Here is a 22,599-nt window from a genome sequence, read left to right on the forward strand (position 1 = left end):
GCGGACTCCACATCTTCCTCAGAAGTAGCAGTCGCCTCCACCCACTGGCTAAAGCGGTCCACTATGACCAGAAGGAAGCGTTTCCCATCTACCTGGAACTCCGCTCCCATGTCTATATGATTCATCATTAGATGCCGAAACGGTCCCGTCGGCGGGGGAATATGTCCTAAGGGGGTGGTGAGGTTCTTTCGCACGTTGTGGTTGATGCACACAGCACATGCGTTCACCATTTGGTCCACCTGTGAGGCCAGCTGAGGGGACCACCATTCCTGACGGATTTTCCGGATCATTTCAGTCTTATTGACATGATCCACGCCATGGGTGTCTTTGATCAAGCGTGGGAGGCGGCTGACTGGGGCTATACACAACCCTTCTACACTGCGCCATATTCCCGCACCGTCTTTTTGAGCCCCCCGTTTTAACCAGGACAAAATTTCACTTACTCCTGCATCGTTTTGTATTTCTTTCACGCGGGCTCCATTGTGTCCCTGTGGATGCTGCAGCCGCCTACTTTCCCCGTCCTGAGTTGGAAACCTCACCCGTGTGGGCCTTGTGGCAGTCATTTCTCAATAATGGCCCCGACAATATACTTTTCTCCCACCTTCAGTTTTCCTGTTCCCGGATCACACAATCTTTTTCCCTTTTTTTTTTTTTGTTTTGTTTTTTTTTCCTTTTTTTTTTGTTTTTTTTCCCCTTGTCCTTCCTCCCTATTTCCACACAGACGCACAGATAAGGACAGACAAGAACACACACATACACCCCTCCGTTCTATCAACAACGCAGGCAAGCTCCCATACACACATTGTATTCCACATTATTACGCTTATTTATGTTACTACATGAAGTTTTCAAAGTATAAAGCACCTACATACCAGCTCCGTATGCATGAAGCTTACAGTCATACAAATTAAATCCAACTTTCTCCAAAAGAATTCTTTTCTCTGAATCTTATCCCACTTATCCAATACTTTAGGTATGGAGCTCATGTTCAGAGCACTAATAAATACATTTTCCCTGTCTCCAAAACTTACACGCTCTCACACCACACTCATATTATACATATTATAAGCACATATATTTTAAGCACACACATTTGTTAGTACATATTCCATTCATACACTGGGCATGCTGTATTGCACGACCCGGACCTGGGCCCAGGATTTATTCCCCTCTCTATCCAGCCCTGGAATCTAATCTATCTATCTTTTATCTAATCTTTTTCCAGCGGTATTAGGGGTCCCCACCAATGCAGCCGCCACTAGTCTGCTAGTCTAGTCTAGTAGCCGGTATCTGGGGTCTGAGGCCTCATTTTCCACCTGCTTTCTATCCCCGCCCTGGAGTATTTCTCTATTTCTCTTCTCTTTTTTCTACCTTTTTTCCCTTCCTCCAGCGGTATTGCAGGACTTTCACTCACACAACACATATGCCATATCCTTACACAGTCTTATGAACCTTATACAATTACAATAAGTACAATCTTCTACAATCCACACTTCTCTTACCTCTTCTCACTCACTCCAGGTTCTTTTGGAGACCCACTTAGTCTTTCTTCCCACCCCGGGGCTTCTCAGTCGTAGCAACAGACCACTAAAACAGAGCTTTGAAATAACAGGCGTCTGCAATGCCTTTTCCTATACGGCCTGTCTGTTGCTTAGAGAGCGAAGTACCACAGGAGAGATTCCAGACATATAGATCTTAGCCCAGTCCCATCTGGGGTGCCAAATGTTGGCTCAAATTTAGCCTATTACCCAAAAACATTTAAAACTCAACTTAGAAGCCAATACTCACATCTACCTCTGAGCCCAGTTGGAGATAGAAAAAATACACCAGCCGTGAGTGAGAAGAAGCAAGGGTCCAGCTTTATTGTTCCATTCCACCACACGAGATCCACACCGATGAGAATTCTCAGAAGTGATCCCAATACCCTGAGCTTAAGCTCCAGTATTTATACTGTATTTACACACTAGATAACCCATATGTTTCCAGAAAAGGCCTATTTCACTTACACATAGAATCAGAACCCAGGCATTTCTAATAACCCAGAAAATAAAAACCCAGCGTTTTGAATTACATAGAGAATCAGAAACCAGGATTCTCATTTACCTAGGTGGTCAGAAACCAGGATTCTCAATTACCTAGGTGGTCAGAAACCAGGATTCTCAATTACCTAGGGAAATAAAATGACGTAGACAAGATGACTAAACAACCGGGAGGGACCTTGGTCTTATCGTTATCTCGAGGGGGGGGGGCAGTTTGACCCAGCCACCCTTATAACTGGCTCTCTTCATGGTTCTCTAAAAATTAAGGCTTTCCTTGCGAGACGAGAATCTTCACCATCTGAATCATGAGTAAGTTATATTTTTCTATTTTTCCTGTATTTCTCGTTTATAATTTATTTTCATATTTGCACTATATTTCTTATTTTATATATATTTATACTACTTGAAAAGCGGTTTACTGTACTTCCAACTTCTTAATATCATTACAGTTCTACTGTCCTGCATATCCTACTATTCTGTTTTTTATAGAGTTTCTCTATTACTATAAGATATTATTAAAGTTATTCGTGTGTGTGTATGAGAAAGAGAGAGTGTGTGTGTGTATGTTGTGTCTACTTGCCCGCCCTTGACTGTACGAGCGTGTGTGTGTGTGTATTTTAGCACTCCTCAGCTCGTACACTTCTTTTGACTATTTCGACTAATAACCCATAAAGATCTTTAAAGTGTTTTACCAATTTATCCACCTCTGACTAAAACCGCTTCTGTATGTCTAGGTGCCGGTGCCCGTCGTCAGTCCCCTCTCTCTCCGTTACTGGACCTGGATCTGGATCTGGACACTCATTACCAGCTTGTGCATCTCACGGCTGATATCATGATGCTACTTAACTATCTTCGCAGCACCCCCCCTAAGAATAGAGACCCGGGGTTCCCCCCTCTTCTTCGGTACAGAATCTGCCCCACGAACGTGCGTGTTGACGCCTCTACACAGTCAGAACCAGAACCCCCCTCTAGCTTCCAATCCGAGGATGATGTTGTCTTCTCTGATCCGGGCCCCGACCATTCGTCCCTCTTCTCACCCACCAGTCCGCCCGACTCTCAGTGGTCCGTTCACTTCACCCACCCTGATTTCCCCATGTCCCCAGGACGCACCCCATTTTCTTCCCCCTCTTACTCTCCTCCAGACTACGCACCCACCCGTCCTGTGAATTACCAATAAAATTACATATTTACTCATACTCAGTCTCCCTCGTGTTTATTTCATGTCATTTTTATGCACAACACAAGGCAACCTGTCCTAGGTAAATGCAAATTCCCACCTAACTTCTAACAAAATCTTGCAATCTGATTTTGACCTTTATTGGAAACATGCAGGCCATGGTGTTGTGTGAGAAAATGAACCTCAGGCACATCAACCTCCCGTAGCCTGATGAGTTTTTTTTTTATTTATTTCTTTTTGACAGAAAGCCATATGCTGGATGTAGTGAAAACCAGCCTCATTTCACTTTGCACAGGTTTGATCCAGGGACGTTGAGACCAACCTCACCCCTGAAAAGCGTGGTACAGTGAGAAATGTTGATTGCGTGTGCTATACTCATAGCAAGGCAACCTATACTAGGTAAATGCAAATTCCCACATAACTTCTAACAAAATCTTGCAATCTGATTTTGACCTTTATTGGAAACATGCAGGCCGTTGTGTTGTGTGAGAAAATGAACCTCAGGCACATCAACCTCCTGTAGCCTGATAAGTTTTTTTTTTTTTTTTTTTTTTTTTTGTGACAGAAAACCATATGCTGGATGTAGTGAAAACCAGCCTCATTTCACTTTGCACAGGTTTTATCCAGGGACGTTGAGACCAACCTCACCCCTGAAAAGCGTGGTACAGTGAGAAATGTTGATTGCGTATGCTTTACTCATAGCAAGGCAACCTGTACTAGGTAAATGCAAATTCCCACCTAACTTCTAACAAAATCTTGCAATCTGATTTTGACCTTTATTGGAAACATGCAGGCCGTTGTGTTGTGTGAGAAAATGAACCTCAGGCACATCAACCTCCCGTAGCCTGATCAGTTTTTTTTTTTTTTTTTTTGTGACAGAAAACCATATGCTGGATGAAGAGGCACACCTTTTGCCTGCTGTAGTGAAAACCAGCCTCATTTCACTTTGCACAGGTTTGATCCAGGGACGTTGAGACCAACCTCATCCCTGAAAAGCGTAGTACAGTGAGAAATGTTGATTGCGTGTGCTATATTCATAGCAAGGCAACCTGTCCTAGGTAAATGCAAATTCCCACCTAACTTCTAACAAAATCTTGCAATCTGATTTTGACCTTTATTAGAAACATGCAGGCCGTTGTGTTGTGTGAGAAAATGAACCTCAGGCACATCAACCTCCCGTAGCCTGATAAGTTATTTATTTATTTTTGACAGAAAACCATATGCTGGATGTAGTGAAAACCAGCCTCATTTCACTTTGCACAGGTTTGATCCAGGAACATTGAGACCAACCTCACCCCTGAAAAGGGGCTACTACAGCCAGATTCAGAGCGGCAGCTTTACTAGTCTATTAGAGTTAGCGATCAGACGGGGCCAGGATGTTGGACGGGGTAAGAGAGAGCTAAAGCAAATCCTCCAGGTGTTGATTCTGGAATCTTATGATTCATCCATTGCACCACTGGCCCACAGAAAGCTTGTGGAAATGAGAACCTAACTACTTATGCTGTCATTTCTACTAAGTCAAGCGTTCAGCTGGAGAAGCTAAACTAAGTTCAACTTGGGCCATACACTAAAGCACCGTTCCCATACCGGGAGTGGAACCCGGGCGCCTGGGTGAAAACCAAGAATCCTGACCGCTAGACCATATGGGACATCCGCGCCTGCTCAGGAAAATGAGAAAATGCAGCGCGGTCAATCGCGTCCCAACCGGGGTTTCCGGGGCCACGTAGTACTAACCACTACGTTCTGATCGTCACAGACCTGTTATACTGCCAGAAAATCAGCTGCTGGACCACGAGCGGGAGGCACCGGCACACTGTCGGCCTGCCTCGTTTTGCTTTCCACATGGCAAACTTGGAAGCCAGCTATAGTAAGCCAGCGTGCTGACTTGAGTAGGATCATGACTCGCAGCATTCCAGAGATTATGAGTGGTCTGCCGGAAACTCAGCTGCCAGAGTGGGTTGCAAAGGCACACCTTTGGAGTGAGGTAAAAGGGAACTGAGCCAACCAGGAGTTGAACCTAGAATCTTCTGATCCGTATTCAGACGCGTTATCCATTGCGCCACTGGCCCATGGAGCCGTCGTCCGATCTACTTGTGCTTTTCGAGTGGAAAAGACATGCTCAACCTTAGGATTCAGGGGTGAGGTAGAAAACTCCATGCCGTGACCCGGATTCGAACCAGGGTTGCTGCGACCACAACGCAGAGTACTAACCACTATACGATCACGGCACTCCACACTTCTGGAATGAGGAGGGGTGCCACTCGGCCAGAAAATCAACTGCTAGATGCGGCGTGGGACATTCTGGCACTTCTTTGGCCTGGTACAGTGAGAAATGTTGATTGCGTGTGCTATACTCATAGCAAGGCAACCTGTACTAAGTAAATGCAAATTCCCACCTTACTTCTAACAAAATCTTGCAATCTGATTTTGACCTTTATTGGAAACATGCAGGCCGTTGTGTTGTGTGAGAAAATGAACCTCAGGCACATCAACCTCCCGTAGCCTGATCAGTTTTTTTGTTTTTTTGTTTTTTTTGTGACAGAAAACCATATGCTGGATGAAGAGGCACACCTTTTACCTGCTGTAGTGAAAACCAGCCTCATTTCACAGGTTTGATCCAGGGACTTTGAGACCAACCTCACCCCTGAAAAGCGTGGTACAGTGAGAAATGTTGATTGCGTGTGCTAAATGTTGATTGCGTGTGCTATACTCATAGCAAGGCAACCTGTACTAAGTAAATGCAAATTCCCACCTTACTTCTAACAAAATCTTGCAATCTGATTTGGACCTTTATTGGAAACATGCAGGCCGTTGTGTAGTGTGAGAAAATGAACCTCAGGGACATCAACCTCCATTAGCCTGATTAGTTTTTTTTTTTTGACAGAAAACCATGTGCCTGCTGTAGTGAAAACTAGCCTCATTTCACTTTGCACAGGTTTGATCCAGGGATGTTGAGACCAACCTCACCCCTGAATATGGGCTATTACAGCCAGATTCAGAGAGGCAGCTTTACTAGTTTATTAGAGTTAGCCATCAGACGGGACCATTATGATGGACTGGGTAAGAGAGAGCTAAAGCAAATCCTCCGTGTGTTGATTCTGGAATCTTCTGATTCATCCATTGCACCACTGGCCCACAGAAAGCTTGTGGAAATGAGAACCTAACTACTTATGCTGTCATTTCTACTAAGTCAAGCGTTCAGCTGGAGAAGCTAAACTAACTTCAACTTGGGCCATACACTAAAGCACTGTTCCCATACCGGGAGTCGAACCCGGGCCGCCTGGGTGAAAACCAAGAATCCTGACCGCTAGACCATATGGGACATCCGCGCCTGCTCAGGAAAATGAGAAAATGCAGCGCTGTCAATTGCGTCCCAACCGGGATTTCCGGGGCCACGTAATACTAACCACTACGTTATGATCGTCACAGACCTGTTACACTGCCAGAAAATCAGCTGCTGGACCACGAGCGGGAGGCGCCGGCACACTTTCGGCCTGCCTCGTTTTGCTTTCCACATGGCAAACTTGGAAGCCAGCTATAGTAAGCCAGCGTGCTGACTTGAGTAGGATCATGACTCGCAGCATTCCAGAGATTATGAGTGGTCTGCCGGAAACTCAGCTGCCAAAGTGGGTTGCAAAGGCACACCTTTGGAGTGAGGTAAAAGGGAACTGAGCCAACCAGGAGTTGAACCTAGAATCTTCTGATCCGTAGTCAGACGCGTTATCCATTGCGCCACTGGCCCATGGAGCCATTGTTCGATCTACTTGTGCTTTTCCAGCGGAAAAGGGCTAGAGGTCACAAAGACATGCTCAACCTTAGGATTCAGGGGTGAGGTAGAAAACTCCATGCCGGGACCCGGATTCGAACCGGGGTTACTGCAATCACAACTCAGAGTACTAATCACTACACGATCACGGCACTCCGCACTTCTGAACAGAGGAGGGGTGCCACTCGGCCAGAAAATCAACTGCTAGATGCGGCGTGGGACATTCTGGCACTTCTTTGGCCTGGTACAGTGAGAAATGTAGATTGCGTGTGCTATACTCATAGCAAGGCAACCTGTACTAGGTAAATGCAAATTCCCACCTAACTTCTAACAAAATCTTGCAATCTGATTTTGACCTTTATTGGAAACATGCAGGCCGTTGTGTTGTGTGAGAAAATGAACCTCAGGCACATCAACCTCCCGTAGCCTGATAAGTTTATTTATTTATTTATTTATTTTTGACAGAAAACCATATGCTGGATGTAGCGAAAACCAGCCTCATTTCACTTTGCACAGGGACGTTGAGACCAACCTCACCCCTGAAAATCGTGGTACAGTGAGAAATGTTCATTGCGTGTGCTATACTCATAGCTAGGCAACCTGTACTAGGTAAATGCAAATTCCCACCTAACTTCTAACAAAATCTTGCAATCTGATTTTGACCTTTATTGGAAACATGCAGGCCGTTGTGTTGTGTGAGAAAATGAACCTCAGGCACATCAACCTCCCGTAGCCTGATAAATTTTTTTTTTTTTTTTGACTGAAAACCATATGCCTGCTGTAGTGAAAACTAGCCTCATTTCACTTTGCACAGGTTTTATCCAGGGACGTTGAGACCAACCTCACCCCTGAGAAGGGGCTACTACAGCCAGACTCAGAGCGGCAGCTTTACTAGTTTATTAGAGTTAGCGATCAGACGGGGCCAGGATGTTGCTTTGTTGCTAGGTAAATGCAAATTCCCACCTAACTTCTAACAAAATCTTGCAATCTGATTTTGACCTTTATTGGAAACATGCAGGCCGTGGTGTTGTGTGAGAAAATGAACCTCAGGCACATCAACCTCCCGTAGCCTGATAAGTTTTTTTATTTATTTATTTATTTTTGACAGAAAACCATATGCTGGATGTAGTGAAAACCAGCCTCATTTCACTTTGCACAGGTTTTATCCAGGGACGTTGAGACCAACCTCACCCCTGAAAAGCGTGGTACAGTGAGAAATGTTGATTGCGTATGCTATACTCATAGCAAGGCAACCTGTACTAGGTAAATGCAAATTCCCACCTAACTACCTAACAAAATCTTGCAATCTGATTTTGACCTTTATTGGAAACATGCAGGCCGTTGTGTTGTGTGAGAAAATGAACCTCAGGCACATCAACCTCCCGTAGCCTGATCAGTTTTTTTTTTTTTTTTTTTTGTGACAGAAAACCATATGCTGGATGAAGAGGCACACCTTTTGCCTGCTGTAGTGAAAACCAGCCTCATTTCACAGGTTTGATCCAGGGACGTTGAGACCAACCTCATCCCTGAAAAGCGTAGTACAGTGAGAAATGTTGATTGCGTGTGCTATACTCATAGCAAGGCAACCTGTACTAGGTAAATGCAAATTCCCACCTAACTTCTAACAAAATCTTGCAATCTGATTTTGACCTTTATTGGAAACATGCAGGCCATGGTGTTGTGTGAGAAAATGAACCTCAGGCACATCAACCTCCCGTAGCCTGATAAGTTATTTATTTATTTATTTATTTTTGACAGAAAACCATATGCTGGATGTAGTGAAAACCAGCCTCATTTCACTTTGCACAGGTTTTATCCAGGGACGTTGAGACCAACCTCACCCCTGAAAAGCGTGGTACAGTGAGAAATGTTGATTGCGAGTGCTATACTCATAGCTAGGCAACCTGTACTAGGTAAATCCAAATTCCCACCTAACTTCTAACAAAATCTTGCAATCTGATTTTGACCTTTATTGGAAACATGCAGGCCGTTGTGTTGTGTGAGAAAATGAACCTCAGGCACATCAACCTCCTGTAGCCTGATAATTTTTTTTTTTTTTTTGACTGAAAACCATATGCCTGCTGTAGTGAAAACTAGCCTCATTTCACTTTGCACAGGTTTTATCCAGGGACGTTGAGACCAACCTCACCCCTGAGAAGGGGCTACTACAGCCAGACTCAGAGCGGCAGCTTTACTAGTTTATTAGAGTTAGCGATCAGACGGGGCCAGGATGTTGCTTTGTTGCTAGGTAAATGCAAATTCCCACCTAACTTCTAACAAAATCTTGCAATCTGATTTTGACCTTTATTGGAAACATGCAGGCCGTGGTGTTGTGTGAGAAAATGAACCTCAGGCACATCAACCTCCCGTAGCCTGATAAGTTTTTTTATTTATTTATTTATTTTTGACAGAAAACCATATGCTGGATGTAGTGAAAACCAGCCTCATTTCACTTTGCACAGGTTTTATCCAGGGACGTTGAGACCAACCTCACCCCTGAAAAGCGTGGTACAGTGAGAAATGTTGATTGCGTATGCTATACTCATAGCAAGGCAACCTGTACTAGGTAAATGCAAATTCCCACCTAACTACCTAACAAAATCTTGCAATCTGATTTTGACCTTTATTGGAAACATGCAGGCCGTTGTGTTGTGTGAGAAAATGAACCTCAGGCACATCAACCTCCCGTAGCCTGATCAGTTTTTTTTTTTTTTTTTTTTGTGACAGAAAACCATATGCTGGATGAAGAGGCACACCTTTTGCCTGCTGTAGTGAAAACCAGCCTCATTTCACAGGTTTGATCCAGGGACGTTGAGACCAACCTCATCCCTGAAAAGCGTAGTACAGTGAGAAATGTTGATTGCGTGTGCTATACTCATAGCAAGGCAACCTGTACTAGGTAAATGCAAATTCCCACCTAACTTCTAACAAAATCTTGCAATCTGATTTTGACCTTTATTGGAAACATGCAGGCCATGGTGTTGTGTGAGAAAATGAACCTCAGGCACATCAACCTCCCGTAGCCTGATAAGTTATTTATTTATTTATTTATTTTTGACAGAAAACCATATGCTGGATGTAGTGAAAACCAGCCTCATTTCACTTTGCACAGGTTTTATCCAGGGACGTTGAGACCAACCTCACCCCTGAAAAGCGTGGTACAGTGAGAAATGTTGATTGCGAGTGCTATACTCATAGCTAGGCAACCTATACTAGGTAAATGCAAATTCCCACCTAACTTCTAACAAAATCTTGCAATCTGATTTTGACCTTTATTGGAAACATGCAGGCCGTTGTGTTGTGTGAGAAAATGAACCTCAGGCACATCAACCTCCTGTAGCCTGATAATTTTTTTTTTTTTTTTGACTGAAAACCATATGCCTGCTGTAGTGAAAACTAGCCTCATTTCACTTTGCACAGGTTTTATCCAGGGACGTTGAGACCAACCTCACCCCTGAGAAGGGGCTACTACAGCCAGACTCAGAGCGGCAGCTTTACTAGTTTATTAGAGTTAGCGATCAGACGGAGCCAGGATGTTGCTTTGTTGCTAGGTAAATGCAAATTCCCACCTAACTTCTAACAAAATCTTGCAATCTGATTTTGACCTTTATTGGAAACATGCAGGCCGTGGTGTTGTGTGAGAAAATGAACCTCAGGCACATCAACCTCCCGTAGCCTGATAAGTTTATTTATTTATTTTTGACAGAAAACCATATGCTGGATGTAGTGAAAACCAGCCTCATTTCACTTTGCACAGGGACGTTGAGACCAACCTCACCCCTGAAAAGCGTCGTACAGTGAGAAATGTTCATTGCGTATGCTATACTCATAGCAAGGCAACCTGTACTAGGTAAATGCAAATTCACACCTAACTTCTAACAAAATCTTGCAATCTGATTTTGACCTTTATTGGAAACATGCAGGCCGTTGTGTTGTGTGAGAAAATGAACCTCAGGCACATCAACCTCCTGTAGCCTGATAAAATTTTTTTTTTTTTTTGACTGAAAACCATATGCCTGCTGTAGTGAAAACCAGCCTCATTTCACTTTGCACAGGTTTGATCCAGGGACGTTGAGACCAACCTCACCCCTGAAAAGGGGCTACTACAGCCAGATTCAGAGCGGCAGCTTTACTAGTTTATTAGAGTTAGCGATCAGACCGCGCCAGGATGTTGGACGGGGTAAGAGAGAGCTAAAGCAAATCCTCCAGGTGTTGATTCTGGAATCTTATGATTCATCCATTGCACCACTGGCCCACAGAAAGCTTGTGGAAATGAGAACCTAACTACTTATGCTGTCATTTCTACTAAGTCAAGCGTTCAGCTGGAGAAGCTAAACTAAGTTCAACTTGGGCCATACACTAAAGCACCGTTCCCATACCGGGAGTCGAACCCGGGCCGCCTGGGTGAAAACCAAGAATCCTGACCGCTAGACCATATGGAACATCCGCGACTGCTCGGGAAAATGAGAAAATGCAGCGCTGTCAATCGCGTCCCAACCGGGGTTTCCGGGGCCACGTAGTACTAACCACTACGTTATGATCGTCACAGACCTTTTACACTGCCAGAAAATCAGCTGCTGGACCACGAGCGGGAGGCGCCGGCACACTTTCGGATTGCCTCGTTTTGCTTTCCACATGGCAAACTTGGAAGCCAGCTATAGTAAGCCAGCGTGCTGACTTGAGTAGGATCATGACTCGCAGCATTCCAGAGATTATGAGTGGTCTGCCGGAAACTCAGCTGCCAGAGTGGGTTGCAAAGGCACACCTTTGGAGTGAGGTAAAAGGGAACTGAGCCAACCAGGAGTTGAACCTAGAATCTTCTGATCCGTAGTCAGACGCGTTGTCCATTGCGCCACTGGCCCATGGAGCCATTGTTCGATCTACTTGTGCTTTTCCAGCGGAAAAGGGCTAGAGGTCACAAAGACATGCCCAACCTTAGGATTCAGGGGTGAGGTAGAAAACTCCATGCCGTGACCCAGATTCCAACCGGGGTTACTGCGACCACAACGCAGAGTACTAACCACTATACGATCATGGCACTCCGCACTTCTGGATAGAGGAGGGGTGCCACTCGGCCAGAAAATCAACTGCTAGATGTGGCGTGGGACATTCTGGCACTTCTTTGGCCTTTTACAGTGAGAAATGTTGATTGCGTGTGCTATACTCATAGCAAGGCAACCTGTACTAGGTAAATGCAAATTCCCACCTAACTTCTAACAAAATCTTGCAATCTGATTTTGACCTTTATTGGAAACATGCAGGCCATGGTGTTGTGTGAGAAAATGAACCTCAGGCAAATCAACCTCCCGTAGTCTGATAAGTTTTTTATTCATTTATTTATTTATTTTTGACAGAAAACCATATGCTGGATGTAGTGAAAACCAGCCTCATTTCACTTTGCACAGGTTTTATCCAGGGACGTTGAGACCAACCTCACCTCTGAAAAGCGTGGTACAGTGAGAAATGTTGATTGCGTATGCTTTACTCATAGCAAGGCAACTTGTACTAGGTAAATGCAAATTCCCACCTAACTTCTAACAAAATCTTGCAATCTGATTTTGACCTTTATTGGAAACATGCAGGCCGTTGTGTTGTGTGAGAAAATGAACCTCAGGCAGATCAACCTCCCGTAGCCTGATGAGTTTTTTTTTTTTTTTTGGTGACAGAAAACCATATGCTGGATGAAGAGGCACACCTTTTACCTGCTGTAGTGAAAACCAGCCTCATTTCACAGGTTTGATCCAGGGACTTTGAGACCAACCTCACCCCTGAAAAAGCATGGTACAGTGAGAAATGTTGATTGCATCTGCTAAATGTTGATTGCGTGTGCTATACTCATAGCAAGGCAACCTGTCCTAGGTAACTGCAAATTCCCACCTAACTTCTAACAAAATCTTGCAATCTGATTTTGACCTTTATTGGAAACATGCAGGCCGTTGTGTTGTGTGAGAAAATGAACCTCAGGCACATCAACCTCCCGTAGCCTGATCAGTTTTTTTTTTTTTTTTTTTTTTTGTGACAGAAAACCATATGCTGGATGAAGAGGCACACCTTTTGCCTGCTGTAGTGAAAACCAGCCTCATTTCACTTTGCACAGGTTTGATCAAGGGACGTTGAGACCAACCTCACCCCTGAAAAGGGGCTACTACAGCCAGATTCAGAGAGATAGCTTTACTAGTTTATTAGAGTTAGCGATCAGACGGGGCCAGGATGTTGGACGAGGTAAGAGAGAGCTAAAGCAAATCCTCCAGGTGTTGATTCTGGAATCTTCTGATTCATCCATTGCACCACTGGCCCACAGAAAGCTTGTGGAAATGAGAACCTAACTACTTATGCTGTCATTTCTACTAAGTCAAGCGTTCAGCTGGAGAAGCTAAACTAACTTCAACTTGGGCCATACACTAAAGCATCGTCACAGACCTGTTCCACTGCCAGAAAATCAGCTGCTGGACCACGAGCGGGAGGCACCGGCACACTGTCGGCCTGCCTCGTTTTGCTTTCCACATGGCAAACTTGGAAGCCAGCTATAGTAAGCCAGCGTGCTGACTTGAGTAGGATCATGACTCGCAGCATTCCAGAGATTATGAGTGGTCTGCCGGAAACTCAGCTGCCAGAGTGGGTTGCAAAGGCACACCTTTGGAGTGAGGTAAAAGGGAACTGAGCCAACCAGGAGTTGAACCTAGAATCTTCTGATCCGTATTCAGACGCGTTATCCATTGCGCCACTGGCCCATGGACCCATTGCTCGATCTACTTGTGCTTTTCCAGAGGAAAAGGGCTAGAGGTCACAAAGACATGCTCAACCTTAGGATTCAGGGGTGAGGTAGAAAACTCCATGCCGCGGCCCGGATTCGAACCAGGGTTGCTGCGACCACAACGCAGCGTACTAACCGCTATACGATCATGGCACTCCGCACTTCTGGAATGAGCGGGGTGCCACTTGGCCAGAAAATCAACTGCTAGATGCGGCGTGGGACATTCTGGCACTTCTTTGGCCTGGTACAGTGAGAAATGTTGATTGCGTGTGCTATACTCATAGCAAGGCAACCTGTACTAAGTAAATGCAAATTCCCACCTTACTTCTAACAACATCTTGCAATCTGATTTTGACCTTTATTGGAAACATGCAGGCCGTTGTGTTGTGTGAGAAAATGAACCTCAGGCACATCAACCTCCCGTAGCCTGATAAGTTATTTATTTATTTTTGACAGAAAACCATATGCTGGATGTAGTGAAAACCAGCCTCATTTCACTTTGCACAGGTTTGATCCAGGGACATTGAGACCAACCTCACCCCTGAAAAGGGGCTACTACAGCCAGATTCAGAGCGGCAGCTTTACTAGTCTATTAGAGTTAGCGATCAGACTGGGCCAGGATGTTGGACGGGGTAAGAGAGAGCTAAAGCAAATCCTCCAGGTGTTGATTCTGGAATCTTATGATTCATCCATTGCACCACTGGCCCACAGAAAGCTTGTGGAAATGAGAACCTAACTACTTATGCTGTCATTTCTACTAAGTCAAGCGTTCAGCTGGAGAAGCTAAACTAACTTCAACTTGGGCCATACACTAAAGCACCGTTCCCATACCGGGAGTCTAACCCGGGCCGCCTGGGTGAAAACCAAGAATCCTGACCGCTAGACCATATGGGACATCCGCGACTGCTCGGGAAAATGAGAAAATGCAGCGCTGTCAATCGCGTCCCAACCGGGGTTTCCGGGGCCACGTAGTACTAACCACTACGTTATGATCGTCACAGACCTTTTACACTGCCAGAAAATCAGCTGCTGGACCACGAGCGGGAGGCGCCGGCACACTTTCGGATTGCCTCGTTTTGCTTTCCACATGGCAAACTTGGAAGCCAGCTATAGTAAGCCAGCGTGCTGACTTGAGTAGGATCATGACTCGCAGCATTCCAGAGATTATGAGTGGTCTGCCGGAAACTCAGCTGCCAGAGTGGGTTGCAAAGGCACACCTTTGGAGTGAGGTAAAAGGGAACTGAGCCAACCAGGAGTTGAACCTTGAATCTTCTGATCCGTAGTCAGACGCGTTGTCCATTGCGCCACTTGCCCATGGAGCCATTGTTCGATCTACTTGTGCTTTTCCAGCGGAAAAGGGCTAGAGGTCACAAAGACATGCCCAACCTTAGGATTCAGGGGTGAGGTAGAAAACTCCATGCCGTGACCCGGATTCCAACCGGGGTTACTGCGACCACAACGCAGAGTACTAACCACTATACGATCATGGCACTCCGCACTTCTGGATAGAGGAGGGGTGCCACTCGGCCAGATAATCAACTGCTAGATGTGGCGTGGGACATTCTGGCACTTCTTTGGCCTGGTACAGTGAGAAATGTTGATTGCGTGTGCTATACTCATAGCAAGGCAACCTGTACTAGGTAAATGCAAATTCCCACCTAACTTCTAACAAAATCTTGCAATCTGATTTTGACCTTTATTGGAAACATGCAGCCCGTTGTGTTGTGTGAGAAAATGAACCTCAGGCACATCAACCTCCCGTAGCCTGATAAGTTATTTATTCATTTGTTTATTTTTGACTGAAATCCATATGCTGGATGTAGTGAAAACCAGCCTCATTTCACTTTGCACAGGTTTTATCCAGGGACGTTGAGACCAACCTCACCCCTGAAAAGCGTGGTACAGTGAGAAATGTTTATTGCGTGTGCTATACTCATAGCAAGGCAACCTGTACTAGGTAAATGCAAATTCCCACCTAACTTCTAACAAAATCTTGCAATCTGATTTTGACTTTTATTGGAAACATGCAGGCCGTTGTGTTGTGTGAGAAAATGAACCTCAGGCACATCAACCTCCCGTAGCCTGATCAGTTTTTTTTTTTTTTTTTTTGTGACAGAAAACCATATGCTGGATGAAGAGGCACACCTTTTGCCTGCTGTAGTGAAAACCAGCTTCATTTCACTTTGCACAGGTTTGATCCAGGGACGTTGAGACCAACCTCATCCCTGAAAAGCGTAGTACAGTGAGAAATGTTGATTGCGTGTGCTATATTCATAGCAAGGCAACCTGTCCTAGGTAAATGCAAATTCCCACCTAACTTCTAACAAAATCTTGCAATCTGATTTTGACCTTTATTAGAAACATGCAGGCCGTTGTGTTGTGTGAGAAAATGAACCTCAGGCACATCAACCTCCCGTAGCCTGATAAGTTATTTATTTATTTTTGACAGAAAACCATATGCTGGATGTAGTGAAAACCAGCCTCATTTCACTTTGCACAGGTTTGATCCAGGAACATTGAGACCAACCTCACCCCTGAAAAGGGGCTACTACAGCCAGATTCAGAGCGGCAGCTTTACTAGTCTATTAGAGTTAGCGATCAGACGGGGCCAGGATGTTGGACGGGGTAAGAGAGAGCTAAAGCAAATCCTCCAGGTGTTGATTCTGGAATCTTATGATTCATCCATTGCACCACTGGCCCACAGAAAGCTTGTGGAAATGAGAACCTAACTACTTATGCTGTCATTTCTACTAAGTCAAGCGTTCAGCTGGAGAAGCTAAACTAAGTTCAACTTGGGCCATACACTAAAGCACCGTTCCCATACCGGGAGTGGAACCCGGGCGCCTGGGTGAAAACCAAGAATCCTGACCACTAGACCATATGGGACATCCGCGCCTGCTCAGGAAAATGAGAAAATGCAGCGCTGTCAATCGCGTCCCAACCGGGGTTTCCGGGGCCACGTAGTACTAACCACTACGTTATGATCGTCACAGACCTGTTATACTGCCAGAAAATCAGCTGCTGGACCACGAGCGGGAGGCACCGGCACACTGTCGGCCTGCCTCGTTTTGCTTTCCACATGGCAAACTTGGAAGCCAGCTATAGTAAGCCAGCGTGCTGACTTGAGTAGGATCATGACTCGCAGCATTCCAGAGATTATGAGTGGTCTGCTGGAAACTCAGCTGCCAGAGTGGGTTGCAAAGGCACACCTTTGGAGTGAGGTAAAAGGGAACTGAGCCAACCAGGAGTTGAACCTAGAATCTTCTGATCCGTATTCAGACACGTTATCCATTGCGCCACTGGCCCATGGACCCATTGTTCGATCTACTTGTGCTTTTCCAGAGGAAAAGGGCTAGAGGTCACAAAGACATGCTCAACCTTAGGATTCAGGGGTGAGGTAGAAAACTCCATGCCGCGGCCCGGATTCGAACCGGGGTTGCTGCGACCACAACGCAGAGTACTAACCACTATACGATCACGGCACTCCGCACTTCTGGAATGAGGAGGGGTGCCACTTGGCCAGAAAATCAACTGCTAGATGCGGCGTGGGACATTCTGGCACTTCTTTGGCCTGGTACAGTGAGAAATGTTGATTGCGTGTGCTATACTCATAGCAAGGCAACCTGTACTAAGTAAATGCAAATTCCCACCTTACTTCTAACAAAATCTTGCAATCTGATTTTGACCTTTATTGGAAACATGCAGGCCGTTGTGTTGTGTGAGAAAATGAACCTCAGGCACATCAACCTCCCGTAGCCTGATAAGTTATTTATTTATTTTTGACAGAAAACCATATGCTGGATGTAGTGAAAACCAGCCTCATTTCACTTTGCACAGGTTTGATCCAGGGACATTGAGACCAACCTCACCCCTGAAAAGGGGCTACTACAGCCAGATTCAGAGCGGCAGCTTTACTAGTCTATTAGAGTTAGCGATCAGACGGGGCCAGGATGTTGGACGGGGTAAGAGAGAGCTAAAGCAAATCCTCCAGGTGTTGATTCTGGAATCTTCTGATTCATCCATTGCACCACTGGCCCACAGAAAGCTTGTGGAAATGAGAACCTAACTACTTATGCTGTCATTTCTACTAAGTCAAGCGTTCAGCTGGAGAAGCTAAACTAACTTCAACTTGGGCCATACACTAAAGCACCGTTCCCATACCGGGAGTCGAACCCGGGCCGCCTGGGTGAAAACCAAGAATCCTGACCGCTAGACCATATGGGACATCCGCGACTGCTCGGGAAAATGAGAAAATGCAGCGCTGTCAATCGCGTCCCAACCGGGGTTTCCGGGGCCACGTAGTACTAACCACTACGTTATGACCGTCACAGACCTGTTACACTGCCAGAAAATCAGCTGCTGGACCACGAGCGGGAGCCGCCGGCACACTTTCGGCCTGCTTCGTTTTGCTTTCCACATGGCAAACTTGGAAGCCAGCTATAGTAAGCCAGCGTGCTGACTTGAGTAGGATCATGACTCGCAGCATTCCAGAGATTATGAGTGGTCTGCCGGAAACTCAGCTGCCAGAGTGGGTTGCAAAGGCACACCTTTGGAGTGAGGTAAAAGGGAACTGAGCCAACCAGGAGTTGAACCTAGAATCTTCTGATCCGTATTCAGACGCGTTATCCATTGCGCAACTGGCCCATGGACCCATTGTTCGATCTACTTGTGCTTTTCCAGAGGAAAAGGGATGGAGGTCACAAAGACATGCTCAACCTTAGGATTCAGGGGTGAGGTAGAACACTACATGCCGCGACCCGTCTTCGAACCGGGGTTGCTGCGACCACAACGCAGAGTACTAACCACTATACGATCACGGCACTCCACACTTCTGGACTGAGGAGGGGTGCCACTCGGCCAGAAAATCAACTGCTAGATTCGGCGTGGGACATTCTGGCACGTCTTTGGCCTGGTACAGTGAGAAATGTTGATTGCGTGTGCTATACTCATAGCAAGGCAACCTGTACTAGGTAAATGCAAATTCCCACCTAACTTCTAACAAAATCTTGCAATCTGATTTTGACCTTTATTGGAAACATGCAGGCCGTGGTGTTGTGTGAGAAAATGAACCTCAGGCAAATCAACCTCCCGTAGCCTGATAAGTTATTTATTTATTTATTTATTTTTGACAGAAAACCATATGCTGGATGTAGTGAAAACCAGCCTCATTTCATTTTGCACAGGTTTTATCCAGGGACGTTGAGACCAACCTCACCTCTGAAAAGCGTGGTACAGTGAGAAATGTTGATTGCGTATGCTTTATTCATAGCAAGGCAACTTGTACTAGGTAAATGCAAATTCCCACCTAACTTCTAACAAAATCTTGCAATCTGATTTTGACCTTTATTGTAAACATGCAGGCCGTTGTGTTGTGTGAGAAAATGAACCTCAGGCAGATCAACCTCCCGTAGCCTGATGAGTTTTTTTTGTTTTGTTTTTTTTGTGACAGAAAACCATATGCTGGATGAAGAGGCACACCTTTTACCTGCTGTAGTGAAAACCAGCCTCATTTCACAGGTTTGATCCAGGGACTTTGAGACCAACCTCACCCCTGAAAAGCGTGGTACAGTGAGAAATGTTGATTGCGTGGGCTAAATGTTGATTGCGTGTGCTATACTCATAGCAAGGCAACCTGTCCTAGGTAACTGCAAATTCCCACCTAACTTCTAACAAAATCTTGCAATCTGATTTTGACCTTTATTGGAAACATGCAGGCCGTTGTGTTGTGTGAGAAAATGAACCTCAGGCACATCAACCTCCCGTAGCCTGATCAGTTTTTTTTTTTTTTTTTTTTTGTGACAGAAAACCATATGCTGGATGAAGAGGCACACCTTTTGCCTGCTGTAGTGAAAACCAGCCTCATTTCACTTTGCACAGGTTTGGTCCAGGGACATTGAGACCAACCTCACCCCTGTAAAGCGTGGTACAGTGAGAAATGTTGATTGCGTGTGCTATACTCAAAGCAAGTGTTGGCTCAAATTTAGCCTATTACCCAAAAACATTTAAAACTCAACTTAGAAGCCAATACTCACATCTACCTCTGAGCCCAGTTGGAGATAGAAAAAATACACCAGCCGTGAGTGAGAAGAAGCAAGGGTCCAGCTTTATTGTTCCATTCCACCACACGAGATCCACACCGATGAGAATTCTCAGAAGTGATCCCAATACCCTGAGCTTAAGCTCCAGTATTTATACTGTATTTACACACTAGATAACCCATTTGTTTCCAGAAAAGGCCTATTTCACTTACACATAGAATCAGAACCCAGGCATTTCTAATAACCCAGAAAATAAAAACCCAGCGTTTTGAATTACATAGAGAATCAGAAACCAGGATTCTCATTTACCTAGGTGGTCAGAAACCAGGATTCTCAATTACCTAGGTGGTCAGAAACCAGGATTCTCAATTACCTAGGGAAATAAAATGACGTAGACAAGACGACTAAACAACCGGGAGGGACCTTGGTCTTATCGTTATCTCGGGGGGGGGCAGTTTGACCCAGCCACCCTTATAACTGGCTCTCTTCATGGTTCTCTAAAAATTAAGGCTTTCCTTGCGAGACGAGAATCTTCACCATCTGAATCATGAGTAAGTCATATTTTTCTATTTTTCCTGTATTTCTCGTTTATAATTTATTTTCATATTTGCATTATATTTCTTATTTTATATATATTTATACTACTTGAAAAGCGGTTTACTGTACTTCCAACTTCTTAATATCATTGCAGTTCTACTGTCCTGCATATCCTACTATTCTGTTTTTTATAGAGTTTCTCTATTACTATAAGATATTATTAAAGTTATTCGTGTGTGTGTATGAGAAAGAGAGAGTGTGTGTGTGTATGTTGTGTCTACTTGCCCGCCCTTGACTGTACGAGCGTGTGTGTGTGTGTGTTTTAGCACTCCTCAGCTCGTACACTTCTTTCGACTATTTCGACTAATAACCCATAAAGATCTTTAAAGTGTTTTACCAATTTATCCACCTCTGACTAAAACCGCTTCTGTATGTCTAGGTGCCGGTGCCCGTCATCAGTCCCCTCTCTCTCCGTTACTGGACCTGGATCTGGATCTGGACACTCATTACCAGCTTGTGCATCTCACGGCTGATATCATGATGCTACTTAACTATCTTCGCAGCACCCCCCCTAAGAATAGAGACCCGGGGTTCCCCCCTCTTCTTCGGTACAGAATCTGCCCCACGAACGTGCGTGTTGACGCCTCTACACAGTCAGAACCAGAACCCCCCTCTAGCTTCCAATCCGAGGATGATGTTGTCTTCTCTGATCCGGGCCCCGACCATTCGTCCCTCTTCTCACCCACCAGTCCGCCCGACTCTCAGTGGTCCGTTCACTTCACCCACCCTGATTTCCCCATGTCCCCAGGACGCACCCCATTTTCTTCCCCCTCTTACTCTCCTCCAGACTACGCACCCACCCGTCCTGTGAATTACCAATAAAATTACATATTTACTCATACTCAGTCTCCCTCGTGTTTATTTCATGTCATTTTTATCCACAACATTTCCCCCCTCTGAGGCTATGAAGCCTCATACAATACCTTAATTAAGCGGGTATCTGTGGAAAAACTGGTTCTGCCGCACCCCCTGGCCGTCCCACGCTAATTCCTGCGCCCGTCCCCGTAATCCAATGGGTCCCTTACAATAACCACTTCTACGCAACACTGATCCGAATAGAGCTGAGGAGGTTTTTTAGACCTGGTGGGAGACATGTGTAGATGTACCTAGCCATAACTCTTAACCCTTAACTTCTCCTTTTAACTATGTATATATATATCTCATTTCGAATCTAACTACCTTGATTATACTTTGTTTGCCTACATCGATTATAAGTGTGATTAACTGAGTTCCCCTAATCATTCATTACTACTACTACTGCCGTACGTATGAGTGGCCACTACAATAACTAACTACTTGATTGGATCTACACGTCCCTATCTTTCTCAACTAGGCCTGTCAGCCCACAGTTTTGCATTTGTCGGGACCTGCAGATTTTTGCTTCCCCTCAAAAACCAAACCCCAGTCTTTTGCAGTCAGGGGTGGGTGAAAAAACCTCCTACGAGGAAAAATTCCCACCCTGCCAGCACTATGTGCTCGGCAGCACCATTATACTTTTCTCATGCCTGAGTGCGTCATATCACAAACATTTTATAACATTTTATAACAATACTTGACAGTCTGTTGTATGCAATATCTCTCTGTATGCTGGTTGTCTTCAGCTCAAGCACTTTACGTACTGTAGAGAGCCACCCTTTGGGGAGAGGTTAGGCTAGCACGTACACCCAGGGCATGGATCTGCACATCTTCTCATCCTGTCTGCCACTGACTGAGCAGACCCCCCGTTGAAGCTTCGTACCGGACCTTCACGTGTTCCCCACCATCTCGTCATTGGAGGATTGAGGCATTCTCATAGTCAGCATTCTCTCGCGGCTCCGGGTGAACACCTCCGGGTGAACACCTCCGGTGAACACCTCCTCCCCCCGTTGAGGCGGTGACGCCTCACACATAACACTGCACTCAGCTGTGTTCCTGTGAATATATAGCTCCATACATAATAGTTAGTGGTCTTATATATGTTTTTGATTCATCTGCAATTACTCCAGCGGCCGTCCATCATAAGGAACAGACACAGACATGGGTCGACCCGTAAGCATTTCATGCGGTGTTAGATACATATTGCTGTTAGTCTGCATGTGATAGGTCATTAGTGCAAGAGGTAGAGCATCTACCAAAATACGTTTAGTATCAGCACAAATTACATCAAACACAAATCAGGGTATGCCAGACCTATCCAAGGTCAAGGAAAAAATAAATAATTTTGAGCACACTTCAGGTGATCCTCCACC

The 22,599-nt window shown here is 45.2% G+C and overlaps 9 non-coding genes across 9 annotated transcripts; all 9 read right to left on the reverse strand.

The window, feature by feature from the left end:
• Positions 1–4,794: 4,794 nt before the first annotated feature.
• On the reverse strand, positions 4,795–4,865 carry trnae-uuc (transfer RNA glutamic acid (anticodon UUC)). Its single transcript has one exon. It is a non-coding gene; the product is annotated as a tRNA-Glu (tRNA).
• Positions 4,866–5,372: 507 nt separating this feature from the next.
• On the reverse strand, positions 5,373–5,444 carry trnah-gug (transfer RNA histidin (anticodon GUG)). The gene has a single exon. It is a non-coding gene; the product is annotated as a tRNA-His (tRNA).
• A 1,022-nt stretch (positions 5,445–6,466) lies between these two features.
• On the reverse strand, positions 6,467–6,538 carry trnae-uuc (transfer RNA glutamic acid (anticodon UUC)). The gene has a single exon. It is a non-coding gene; the product is annotated as a tRNA-Glu (tRNA).
• A 347-nt stretch (positions 6,539–6,885) lies between these two features.
• trnar-acg (transfer RNA arginine (anticodon ACG)) lies at positions 6,886–6,958 on the reverse strand. Its single transcript has one exon. It is a non-coding gene; the product is annotated as a tRNA-Arg (tRNA).
• Positions 6,959–11,352: 4,394 nt separating this feature from the next.
• Positions 11,353–11,424, reverse strand: trnae-uuc (transfer RNA glutamic acid (anticodon UUC)). Its single transcript has one exon. It is a non-coding gene; the product is annotated as a tRNA-Glu (tRNA).
• A 347-nt stretch (positions 11,425–11,771) lies between these two features.
• Positions 11,772–11,844, reverse strand: trnar-acg (transfer RNA arginine (anticodon ACG)). The gene has a single exon. It is a non-coding gene; the product is annotated as a tRNA-Arg (tRNA).
• A 2,714-nt stretch (positions 11,845–14,558) lies between these two features.
• Positions 14,559–14,630, reverse strand: trnae-uuc (transfer RNA glutamic acid (anticodon UUC)). Its single transcript has one exon. It is a non-coding gene; the product is annotated as a tRNA-Glu (tRNA).
• A 1,921-nt stretch (positions 14,631–16,551) lies between these two features.
• Positions 16,552–16,622, reverse strand: trnae-uuc (transfer RNA glutamic acid (anticodon UUC)). The gene has a single exon. It is a non-coding gene; the product is annotated as a tRNA-Glu (tRNA).
• A 1,266-nt stretch (positions 16,623–17,888) lies between these two features.
• On the reverse strand, positions 17,889–17,960 carry trnae-uuc (transfer RNA glutamic acid (anticodon UUC)). Its single transcript has one exon. It is a non-coding gene; the product is annotated as a tRNA-Glu (tRNA).
• Positions 17,961–22,599: the final 4,639 nt, after the last annotated feature.

The sequence above is a fragment of the Ictalurus punctatus genome, chromosome 9 (assembly GCF_001660625.3).
Source record: "Ictalurus punctatus breed USDA103 chromosome 9, Coco_2.0, whole genome shotgun sequence".
Classification (NCBI taxonomy): domain Eukaryota; kingdom Metazoa; phylum Chordata; class Actinopteri; order Siluriformes; family Ictaluridae; genus Ictalurus; species Ictalurus punctatus.